General features: G+C 39.0%; 1 pseudogene; it reads left to right on the top strand.

Annotated features, from left to right (window-relative positions):
• The first annotated feature begins 382 nt into the window (after positions 1–382).
• LOC102811829 lies at positions 383–1,030 on the top strand (annotated as a pseudogene).
• Positions 1,031–12,679: the final 11,649 nt, after the last annotated feature.

The following is a 12,679-nucleotide window of genomic DNA, read 5'->3' as shown; positions in this document are numbered from 1 at the left end:
TTCATGGTTTTTACCCCATTAGCATAAGTATAGGAGTCCTGGTGTGGCACTATAAGGATGAGCACTGGACCCCAAGGTAGGTTTGAACTGCAAGGTCAATGGTTCAAACTCACTACCCACTTCTTGGAAACTCTATACAAGGTTGTAATGAGTCAGAATGAACTTGGCATCACTTAATAGCAACAACAACATGATGATATGCCTCACCAAATATTAAGTATGTTAAAGGAGATGCAGAGGTGTGTTTCAGAAATGAGGAAGTCCCCTTCTGCCTGGTGCATGTGTATGCCAGGTGGGACTGTGATGGACAGAATTTCTTAATCCAGCATACTTATTTTGAACAAGACAAGCTGGGTCAAGATTGTGAAGATGGTTTTGATGTATGGAGGCAACATTCAGTCAGCAGTCAGCGGATCACAACCATTGTCCTTAAGTCAGAGGATTATTCAGTTGTTATAGAGTGTTGTCTGCACAGAAACCTGGCTATAAACAGAAAACCATAACCAACAATCCTGCAGATTGCTATTTTGAAGGAAATATTCATCCGTCGCTGCAGACTATCACTGAAAACCATGTAGTTCAACCTGCTGGTTCCCAGCAAAAAGGCAGGAAGAAGATCCAGCTGAACACCTTCGTCAATCCCTGTGCAATCCCAAGGTGACTTCTTGTATTCTTATATTCTGTGGGTAGATAAAACCAAAGGCATCATGGAATTTGTATATTTAAAAAAAAAAGAAAGACATGCAGAATTTGGGGGGAAAAGAATAGGCCAGTGGAAGACCATGACCTCCCAGAAAATGGCCAAAGCACTGAGGAATTATGGAAGAAGTAGTGAAGTCATCAAAATCCAGAGAAAGACAACTCACCGAGACCATTCTCCAAAGCTTTCTCCATCTTATTTCCGGGGAAAGAGGTCTTCTGCTCGCAATATGTCCAATCTGATTGAGTATATTTCAGTTTAAATAGCTGGAATGCAAGTTATAATCCCCCATATGCCAATTACCATGAGCTAAACTACCCTAATTTCTAACTGTGGCAATGGTGGTGGTGGAAGTGTACTGCTGAGTTGGTTCCAACTCAGAATGACTCTGTATAGGGTTTCCAATGCTGTAAATCTATGGGAGCAGAAAGTCTCACTTTCTCCCACGAAGTAGCTGGTGGATTCAAACTGCTATCCTTGTAGTAAGCTGCCCAACATGTAACCCCTAAGCTATCCTTGACTACTAACTATACCTTCATGTTCAATGGTTTCCTAGCATCTGATACTCTATCCAGGTTAGGATTTTTCCCCATAAATCAATTTTGGGGAAATTGAAGAAAAAAAAAAGAAAAACTCAGTTAACTTGTTGCTATCTTTTCTAAAACAACATACAATCTATACCAACAATGATGGACAAATCTGCCAGTGCACTAATGACCAGCTGTTATTGGACATACAGGCTAAGTTCCTTGCTGTGACTATTTTCTATATAATGACTTTTTTCTATATCAGGACTATGGAACATCCAGCCTACAGACCATATAAGACCAGCAATATCATTTGGTTCTGGCCCTGTAAAGACAACTGCAATTCTAGCCCTCACATTGTTGTCATTGTTAAGTGCAGTGGAGTATGGTTCACATTGTTGTTGTTTTGTTGTTAAGTACAATGGAGTCAGTTCCAACTCACAGTGACCCTACACAGGGTTTCTGAGGCTGTAAATCTTTATGGGAGCAGACTGCCTCATCTTTCTCCTGTGGAATGGTTGGTAGTTTCGAACTGCTGACCTTGAGGTTAGCAGCCCAATTCGTAACCACTATGCTATCATACTTAATTAAAAATGTTTGACCAAATATAGCGGAAATTTTTTTAAGTTGATAATTTTGCATGGCCCAAGAATAATGTTATAAATTTTGGCAGAAGAGATGTTCCCCACCCCTGTTCTGGAGTCCTGGTGTGGCACTGTAGGATAAGCACTGGACCACAAGGTAATTTGAACCACAAGGTCGATGGTTCAACCTCACTACGTGCTCCTTGGAAACCCTATACCTGTCATTATGAGTCAGGACCAACTTGACAGCAATTAACAACAACAACCCCTCTTCTAGATTAACAATACCAGTATAGATATGATTTGTAGGCTGATATAAATGTTATTTTTCTGTCATACAATCAGGCAAAAAAGCATTCCATCATATGTTGTTAAGTGTCATCGAGTCAGTTCCAATTCATAGCGACCCTGTATAGGGTTTTCGATGAGTGGCTGGTGAATTTGAACCACTGATCTTGAGGTTCAAACTGGCCTTTCTGTCCAGTGCATTATCTCACAGCACCATCTCAGGACTCCACTCCAACATATATCTGGCTTTAAAACCAAAACAAAAATGATTACATATTACATGCACGTTTTCATCATTCAAGATGGAGTTTTCATGTCAATGTAGTTCATGGCTTTAAAGACCCCATGGGAGGTAGTGGTGACAGTTGCATTACACGATGAACACAATCAGTGTTACTGAGTTGCATTGAAAAACCTATTGAGATGCAAACTGCTTTACTATATATGTTTCTACTGCAATTAAAATATAATTAAGGCAATTAAAACAATAATGGACAAATTTAAAACAAATAAAAACTTTCATGGAGAAAATACCAAGTATCAAATATGTTTGAGACACAAAACAAATTCAACATGTATACTTTATACATACAACCAACTCATTTCTAGTTACAAATTAAGATTCAGTTAATGAGTAAAATCTATATTCAACTTCTTTAAGTATTTAGTATCAGCGGGTACCGTGGGTTAAGCATGAAGCTGCTAACCAAAAGGTCAACAGGTCACACTCACCAGTACTCCAAGGGAAAAAGATAGTAGTGATCTGCTTACCTAAAGATTACAGCCTTGGAACCACTCTGAGACAATTCTACTCTGTCCTCAAGGACTGCTATTTGTGGGAATTGACCCAACAGCAGTGGGTTTGGTCTGACAATCTTTCCTATGGAGTCTTAATGTGGTATTTTAGGATAAACACTGGGCTACTAACTACAAATTCGGCAGTTGAAGCCCACCACTTGCTCCTTGGAAACTCAATACCAGGTGGCTATGAAATGGGACCAAATTGATGGCATTTAACAATAACCACAACAATGGTGATTGTTCAATTTCACATACGGTAAATTACAATTGGAGGTGGAGCTTTTTACATTCCATTTCATTTCCTTTGGTCCAACACATTTTCTATATATTTCTGTTGGTCTAGCCTTGGAAACTCAGAATTACAAGAGCATTTTAAAGAAGACAACTTCTTTCTTTTCACATTTCACAAAAAGAACACGTCGCACTTGATGATATATGTTCTTGGAGTATAAATTTATGGCACATTTTTCAAGGCATTCACTGTCAATTCAGCTACATGGCTATTTTGGACTGTTTTATGATGACCATTTTTCTCAGTCTGACACTTTGGTAGGTCCTACTACACACACATTCAGTGGGAAATTTGAAATAGCAAAGAAACACAAGGCTATCAATCAAACAACAAACACTTACTGAGTGCCTACTAGGGGTAAGTTACTGTACTAGGTGACAATGATACAGGATGGATGAAACATTGTCCCAGATACCAAGGAGTTTGTAATCTTGTTAGAAATTCAGAACACACACACTCTGTGAACCACTAGCACTATGAGGTACTTGGTGAATGCAGCTGAGTGCAGATGAAGAGCTGGACAGGATATTTTAAGAAAAAAATTGATGCAAAAGTTTAATTCTGGATCTATTCGAATTCCACCCTCATGAAATATGTTTCTCAACTCCATTCACTCTGCCTATGGCACTGGCCCAGAGAGCTACTTCCTGAAATCCACCATCCGTTAGTTACTCTGGTCCTCTGGTTTTGGATTGCTGTCAAAAGACCAAATTCATTGTCATTGAGTTGATTCTGACTCACATCGATCGCAGACAGCCTCATCTTTCTCAGGCACGAATGCCAATCTTTTGGTTAGCAGGCCAATACTTAATCCACTGTACCGCCAATGCTCCCCAAAGGATCAAAAACAGCAAAACCTTTTGCTTCTGACTATTCCCCATTTCCTTCTATTGTTTAAGGATATTTGGTGGAGCAGTGGGCTAAGCATTTGGGTTGGTAACTAAAAGGTCAGCAGTCTGAATCCAGCAGCCACTCGGTGGAAGAGAGATGCTGAAATTGGCTCTGTAAAGATTACAGCCTGGGGACCCTAGGATGCAGTTCCACTCTGTCTCCCAGGGTTGCTACGAGTCATAGTCAGCTCAACGGCACTGGCCTTGGGTTATCCACAGTTTCTTTTTTGACCCCATACAAACAAACCCACACTCTAAAGAATGCAATGTATGTTATTATAGCTCTGAGAAAAGATGTTCTGGAACTACAGTTAGTGTGAGAAAGTGAAGACAAAGATGGGCTGGCTTGTCCATAGACACTTACGTATCACTACTGGATTCTCCTCAGATCTTTGTTCATCACAAAGTCTTGCAAATGCATTTCTCTGGAAGTCATTGACTTGTAGGTCTTGCATTGAGTCAGTTTGTCAGTGAGAAATCCATGTGTGAGGTTTGGAATGTAGAACTGCAATAAGAACCATCATTCTGGAGAGCAACTGCAGCTAGACATAGGAGTAGACGCCCTGGACCATGTGTTCCTGGAGAATTCTTGATAAGCATGGACCTTGATGTTGTAGACCACAAGAGCTGGTGGTTCATCTCAGAGATCCTTTAGAATTACTACCACATCCCAACAAGCATTGAGAACCTCCTGCTATGGAGTTTCTGGCGGAGGTCTCTGCCATGGTTTCCCTGCGCTTCAGTGGGGGCGTCCTTGACCTCTGCCCTTGTGGTTTCCTGCATTTGTGGTAAGTCTCTCCTCAGTCCAGGTGCTACGTGGCTCTCCATGAAGTCACTTCTAGCAGGAGTTATTTCTTCTCCTGAGAAGCATCTGGCTGTATTGTCTTTAATGCACGCCATGCAGAGAATGTCTGAGGACACATGTGAGGTACAGGGAGCTACCATTGCTCCCTTCCATTTGTTATTTGTACTCCTGTTTGGTGCATTTACAAAACTTTAGTCAATTTCACTGAAACTCTGAAACTACCAAATCAGCACCACTCTGCATTTTCTATATCACACAAAAAGCACTAGAGACCGTCATCAGCTATCTCTAACACTTCCATTGTGCTCTGCGCATGAAGATGAAGATAATGCGGTCCTTACCTTCAGGGCCTGGTGATCCAGAAAGTGAATAGATAATTAGAACATCATAAATTCAAAACCAACGGAAGCAGGGCAAGGTGAAGCATTCGCTGATACCACTGCATGGGCAGCATGGAGATGAGAAGACTCATTCTCAGAACACACGATGTCTGCTTTAGACATGCCTGAAAGCTGATAGAATTTACCAGACAGATGGGGGAGAAGAAGGTGGAAGAAAAAAGATTCTCACAGTGAGAACAGCATCAGTAGGTGAATGAAACATACCATGTGAAAGGAACTGCAAGTCTTTCAATACTGCTGGAACTTGCAATACAAGAGGGACAAAGAAAAAGAGAGAGAGAAAAAAATTAGCACAAAAGGCAAGGATGAAGTAATTGAGGGGGGTAGCATGTAAGTCCTACTAAGAAGCTTGGACTTCATCTTGTTAGAAACAGGAATCTTTTGTGAGTTTTCAGTGGGGCAGAGAGTTATGATCTCAATATGGAGTTGAGAGTATACGATCACATTTTTATTTTAGAAAAATCACACTAGTAACAATGTTGACTATAATTTTGAGAATATAAGACTATGACGGGAAAGGCATCAGTTATAAAACTCTTGATACATCTCAGGTTATGAATGCTGAAATGCTAAATTAAAGCAGAGTGGGATGTAGCCCAGGGGAAACTCTGTAGAAATATTTATAAAGTAAATTTTGCAGGATGTGATATTTAAGTGGATATACTGGATGTAACAGATTGAATTGTTTCTCCCCCATATGTGTGCCAACCTTACTGGGCCATGATTCCCAGTAGCATGGCAATTTTCTCATGATGTAATATGACAGTTACACAAAGTTGTAATCATCCCCAATGATGTCATCAGCCCTGATGTGAAAGCAACATCCTGACTCTGGTCCCAGTCATGATTCCACATAAAGGAAGGTCTTGTTGGTGGTTGCCTGCTTATGTGATAAGAGATCAAAGGAGCGAGAAGTGAGAAGAGGAAGAGGGACCTGACTACCACCAAGAAAAAAGAGCTTGATGCTGGGTGCATCTTTGGGCCTACGATCCCTGTGCTGAGAAGCTCCTAGACCCAGGGAAAGAGTGATGCCAAGACTCATGTAGATCTTCAAGGAATGCTGGGCACACAGATGTTGAAAGTAAACAGCTTTACTCCAACTTAACTGGGTTGTTTCCAGTGCAAAGAATTACATATGCTAGAAACACAGCTACTTAATGGTGTCAAAGAGGACTACCTAGCAAAGAAAATTATATGCAATAAAAATACTGTAAAATTTTCTAATGTTATAAAAACTGATCTCACTAAATGAAATCACAATGACTTTTGTAGTACAACCCTCATCTCTTTGATTAGTTTCCCTGCTCATGAAAACATGTAAGTAGATACAAAGCTATGCAATCTGTCATGCTGCCATCATCTTGATATCTCCACATCAACAGGTCCACATCATCTGTTGATGTGACCAACTTCAGCATAGTCATGCATGTCTCCCAGAGTTACGTCTGTCTACTTCTGAACCGTCTTCTCTGAAACTCAAATTTATCATCATTCTTCCATTTCTGCTCTTGGATCACATTTTCTCCAACATCACCATAATTATGCTTGTGCCACTGGCCCTTCCAATTGATTGGTTAGTACTTGATAAACTAATTAAAGTTAAGGGCTCCTTCCTTAGATGAAAATGGTTTAAATCCATAAATGTTACATTTGTTTTTGTGGAGTTTTTCATTTCTTGACTTAAGGGAATGACTGATGTGTGGGAAATTACTGTCTCACTGCACTATCCTCCAAATCCTCTACTTAGAAAGTGATTCTAGAGGTCACAGAATAGATATTTGTATATTTGGAATATTCTTATGGTGGTGGCGGTTATGTGCCATGGAGTTGGTACCAACTTATAGTGACCCTGAATAGGGTTTCCGAGACTGTGAAACTTTATGTGAGCAGGAAGCCTCGTCCTTCTCCCTTGGAACAGCTGGTAGTTTCAAACTGCTGACCTGAAGGTTAGCAGCCCAGCTCATAACTACTACGCTACCAGAACACCTTGTATATTCTTACATATCATCTATTTGTATATCTTGAATGTTAGCTATTTCAGGATTCTTCTATCTCTCGTCAGCATATATTCTCTCATTTCTAATAGTTATATATTTAACACATCTTATAAACTCTATTTATATTCAATCAAATTATGATGCTTATCCCGTTCATGACCTATGGGACATACTTTATCCACTAACATTTTCAGCCTCTTGGGTTTCTTGGGAAGCTACTATCCCAGTTGTAGTATATATTACCTCCCAGCAGGGACCTGTGTAAGTCTTTCAATCTGAATAAGCAGGCCTCTCTCCAGCAATCCTATAACCAGAATCCACTTAGGACATATGGGTCTCACATTGTTGTATCGAAATCCATATTACCTCATCTCCCACCCCCCTTGATTTCAACATGCCTTCCATTACTGAAGACACACAAAAAAAATTCAAAGCAGAAATAAGGGTTAACAACATTTGTTGTTGCTGTTAAGTGCTGTCAAGTTGGTTCCAATTCATAGCGACCTCTTGTAGGGTTTCCAAGGAGCAGTTGGTGAGTTTGAACTGCCAACTTCACAGTTCAAACCACACTTGAGGTTGAGTGCTTATCCTACCATGTCACACAAGAGTAAACTACCAATATTAATGAATGTTGTTGTTGGTAAGTGCCATCAAGTTGGTTCACACACATAGCAATCACGTATCATGTATAGTGTTTCTGAGGAGTGGCTGGTGGGTTTGAACAACCGACCTTGAGGTTAGAAGATCAATGCTTATTCTACAGTGCCATACAAGTATGTCCAAAGTAGAAAAGACAAAGTCTGGTCATCCTGACCTTTAAGGAGCATTCTGGTTATACTTCTTTAAGTGCAGATTTGTTTGTTGTTTTAGAAATTCATGGTACTTTTATTTGCCTTTAACACCATAATTCAAACACATCAATTTTTCTATAATCTTCCCTATTTATTGTTCAACTTTCACATGAATATGAGGTTATCATAAAGACCTAAAGTCTTGAAAATCGCACACGTGGTTGTTGTGAGTCAGAATTAACTTTTGGTTTTGACTTGGTTAACACAGTTGCCACAGTATACTCAATATTCTGTTAGGATCCATAGAGTTTTTTGAGAGTTTTTTGAGGGTTTTTTGTATGTGTGTGTGTGTGTATGTATGTATGCATGTGTCATCCATATTTGTATTAATTCCAAAAAAGGGTGACACAGCAGACTGTTAAAATGATCAGACAATATCATTAATATCAAGTAGATAAATATCATTAACTGAGTACAACGAAGATATTTACTTTTTCTTTATTGACTATTCAAAAGCTTTCAACTGTGTGGATCATGACAAGCTGAAGATAACATAGCAAAGAATGGGTATTCCAGAACACTTAATTGTGCTCATGAGAAATGTGTACAGAGACCAATAAGAGTCATTCAAACAGAACAAGGGGATATTGAATGGTTTAAAATCAGGAAATGTGTGCACCAGGGTTGTATCCTTTCAAAATACTATATACTGAGCAAATATGAGAAGCTAGATTATATGAATAAGAATGTGGCATTAGGATTGGAGGAAGACTCATTAATAACCTGTAATAAGCAGATGAAACAATCTTGCTTACGGGAAGTGAGAGGGATTTAAAAATTCTTACTCTTGAACATCAAAGACTTCAGTATGGATTGCATCTTAATGTAAAGAAACTAAAATCCTCACAACTGGGCTAATAAATAACATCATGATAAACAAAAGAGATTGAAGCTGTTTGTATTCATTTTACTTGGATTTACAATCAACACTAAAGAAACAGCAGTCAAAATATCAGATGACATATTGTATTAGTCAAATCTGCTGCAAGAGAGCTCTTTAAAGTGCTCAGGAGCAAAGATGTCGGTTTGAGGATTAAAAAGAGCCTGACCCAAGTCATGGTATTGTCAGTTACCCCATATGGATCTGAAAGTTGGACGATGAGTAAGAAAGACATAGAAGAACTGATGCATTTGTGTTATGGCATTGGAAAAGAATATTGAATGTACCAAAGAACAAACGTGTCTTGGAATAAATACAGCCAGAATGGTCCTTAGAAGCATGATGGCCAAGACTTCGTCTCACGTTCTTTGGACATATTGTCAGTAGGGACCAGTCTCTGGAGAATATCATGCGTTCTAAAGTGGGATATAAATGAAAAACAGGAAGGCCCCCAAAATATGGATTGACACAGTGGTAGCAAGAGCAATTGTGAGGATGGCGAAGACAGACTAGTGTTTTGTTCTGCTGTGCACAAGTTCACTGTGAGTTGGAACCATCTTGATGGCACGTAAGAACAGCATACCATGGATTGACAAGCTAATGACCAAATAAGGAATGGGAGAAATATAATTGGAATACCCCTTAGAAATGAGCATGGTGAGACTTTGTATTTCTGACTTTGGACACATCATCAGTAAACAGCTATCACTAGAAAAAGACATAATGTTTGGTAAAGTAGAGGGTCAGCATAAATGAGGGGAAGCCTTAATGAGATATAATGATACAAGATTTGCAACATTGGACTCAAACAGACCAATGATCATTGGAGAATATAAGACTGAGCAGTATTTCCTTCTTTTATACCTACGGTCACCATGAGACCACACTTAATGATAACTCACAAAAACACAGCTTATTCGTTTCATCTATGTTCACAATTTATTATTCATCATCTATGGTGTGGAACTGCAGGATAAGCACTGGGCTGCAAGGTCTGTTTGAACTGCAAGGTCAGTGGTTCAAGCTCACCGGCTACTCCTTGGAAACCCTATACATGGTCACTATGAGTTGGAACTGACTCCATGACACTTACCAAGAGCAACAACACCATGCTTAACATAAACAATATTTTTCTTAGTTTCAACTGTCCTTTGTACTTTCTTTCCACTTATAGCAAAATAAAAGAATCTTAAATAAGATATCAAAAACATTACACCCGAACACTAGTGGTCTTTTCAGGCATGCTACAGGTGATTGGAAGAGGTCTTTTTATTAAAATAATAAAATTTGGGGTTCCCATGAAATTGTATTTCATAGACAAATGAGAGATGCAGTAGGGCAAGCACTGGACTGCTAATTGGAAGGTCGGCGGTTCAAATCCATCAGCCATTCCTCAGAAACCCCATACAGGATCACTATGAATCAAAACTTACTCAATGGCCCTTCACAACAAACAACCCTGATGCAATATATCTCAAGATTTTCCCTTGTTTTTTTTTTAATGAGAATTACTAAAGAACATTATCAAATTGTCACTTTATAACATTTGTAAGGAATATAAAGAAGAGGAAATGGAGAATAATGATGTTCTTTATTTGCTAATATGATAATCACAATAACCTGTTCCATTTCCATTAAAATAGGTTTCTAAATAATAAATCAAAAAAATTAACTTACTAAGATCTTTCTAGAAATTCCTACTCAAAGAAATAATGATCATCACTGCTTGCCATTGTGTGCAAAATCTACCTGGTGATGTTAGCTGACAATGCAAAATATCCTTGGGAGTCAAAACAAAAACATTATTTTAAAGTCTTATGTGGTTGTTGTTACGTGCCTTGGAGCCGATTCCGACTCATAGTGACCCTGCATAGGGTTTCCGAGGCTGTAAATCTTTACGGAAGCAAAAAGCCTCATCTTTCTCCTGCGGAGCGGCTGGTAGTTTCAAACTGCTGACCTTGAGGTTAGCAGCCCAAGTTGTAACCACTACGCTACTCCTTATAGTTCTTATAGTCTTATAGTTCAAGCATTTATTAATTTGTTCATTTGCTATGAAATAGGCCCAAAGAGAAGTAGTCTATTGTTTTATTTATATCTATTTTCTGTTAAGCATGCAGATCTGCATCGTTTAATGACTGTGAGCCTGTAAGGCTTGTTTCGCGTTTGTTCTTTAAAAGGAAAAGCATCTCTCAATTGATTTATTACTTCCCCTTCACGGTTTTAAAGACCCAGACACAGCCTGTCACAGCACCGGACCACAGGTGGATACAGGCAAGGGGAGCAGAGGATGTGGGTCTGAGTGGTTCTTAGGTTTTTGTCCACTGACAAGCAGGCACCAAGGGCTGCAGGGAAGAGGTGCTCCTGCTGCTCAATCAGGCAGAAGAGTGGGCGGGCAGTCAGGGCAAGACATGCTGTGCTTTCTTCTCACTCGACTCCCACCTCCACCATCTCAGCCACTGCCCACTGCCCACTTCAACTGAATGTTCCTCTGGTACTGGTGACAGAATTGGTTTTAATATGACTTTCATAGTACCCCCAAATCACATGTCTTCTTAATACACAGAATGTATGGACTCCTGGTGTGGCGCTGTAAGAAAAGCAAAGGACTGCAAACCACAAGGTTGGTAGTTCAAACCCACCAGGTGCAGGTCTTTCTGAGTCAACTCGACTCAACTCGACAACACCTAAAAACCACCATTGTGAATATTAAGTGACACACACCTATATATATAACAAAACATTTGTCATTTCAACATTTTTACATATAAAGTTAAGCTACATTAATCACTTGTATCTTCTTGTTCAGCCATCATTGCTCTGTTTCCAGATTTTTCTACCATCTTTAAAAGAAGCTCAGTGTCCCATCAGCAATTTTTTAAATAATCACAGGAAGTCACCAAATTAAAGGAAGAAATTAATTTAAAAAAATAAAATAAAGTCCATGACACTCATATAAATACCATTAATTGTGCCAGGTTTTGGACCAATTAGTAAAAATTTCAAGCTACCAAATAAAAAACAGCATAACATCCCTAACAGCTATTTATTTCATAAAGTAGCTGTTGTTGTTTTTTTTCATATTTTACTGATTTCATATTAAAGTAAGGATTTTGCCTATGTATTTCAACCAATGTTGTATTACACTGAACAGAAAATGAAAATCTAACTAACAATTAAAATTATGTGTGAATTCCTGAAAAGTACACTCCAAAACCTTCTTTTTTTCAAATTCACATTTATCAAAAATGAAATCTTTCTGTAATCAAAAACAATCTTTCAGTTAAATGACTTTGCCCTAAAATAAGCATATTGGTAATGTCAGGGGTCTGCTGAGGGTTGAGAGGTAATTTATAGTCTGAAGAAGCCCAAACATTCTCAAGGAGAAAGCTCAGAAGGCCCCCAAATCAATGAGACATGGTGACTATTGATTATGGATATATCATCATAAAGTCAAAGTGGCAAAGGGATCCGAGCAGTAAATGTAGACAGTCATATCATCACAGAGCCATAGCGATGTGACATACAGATAAGATGGAGGGAAATGCTTAAAATTCACTCATCTTCATCAGTTTGATGGTAGAGTCTCTGACCCTTTGTCCAAGAATATTTACAGAAATTCGGGTTCAGTGTTATAGGATAAGTTGGACTCCTGGTATGGTGCTG

Source organism: Chrysochloris asiatica, unplaced genomic scaffold (genome assembly GCF_000296735.1).
Source record: "Chrysochloris asiatica unplaced genomic scaffold, ChrAsi1.0 scaffold00021, whole genome shotgun sequence".
Classification (NCBI taxonomy): Eukaryota; Metazoa; Chordata; class Mammalia; order Afrosoricida; family Chrysochloridae; genus Chrysochloris; species Chrysochloris asiatica.
Note: the sequence above shows the minus strand (reverse complement) of the source record. Positions and strands in the feature narration are given on the sequence as shown.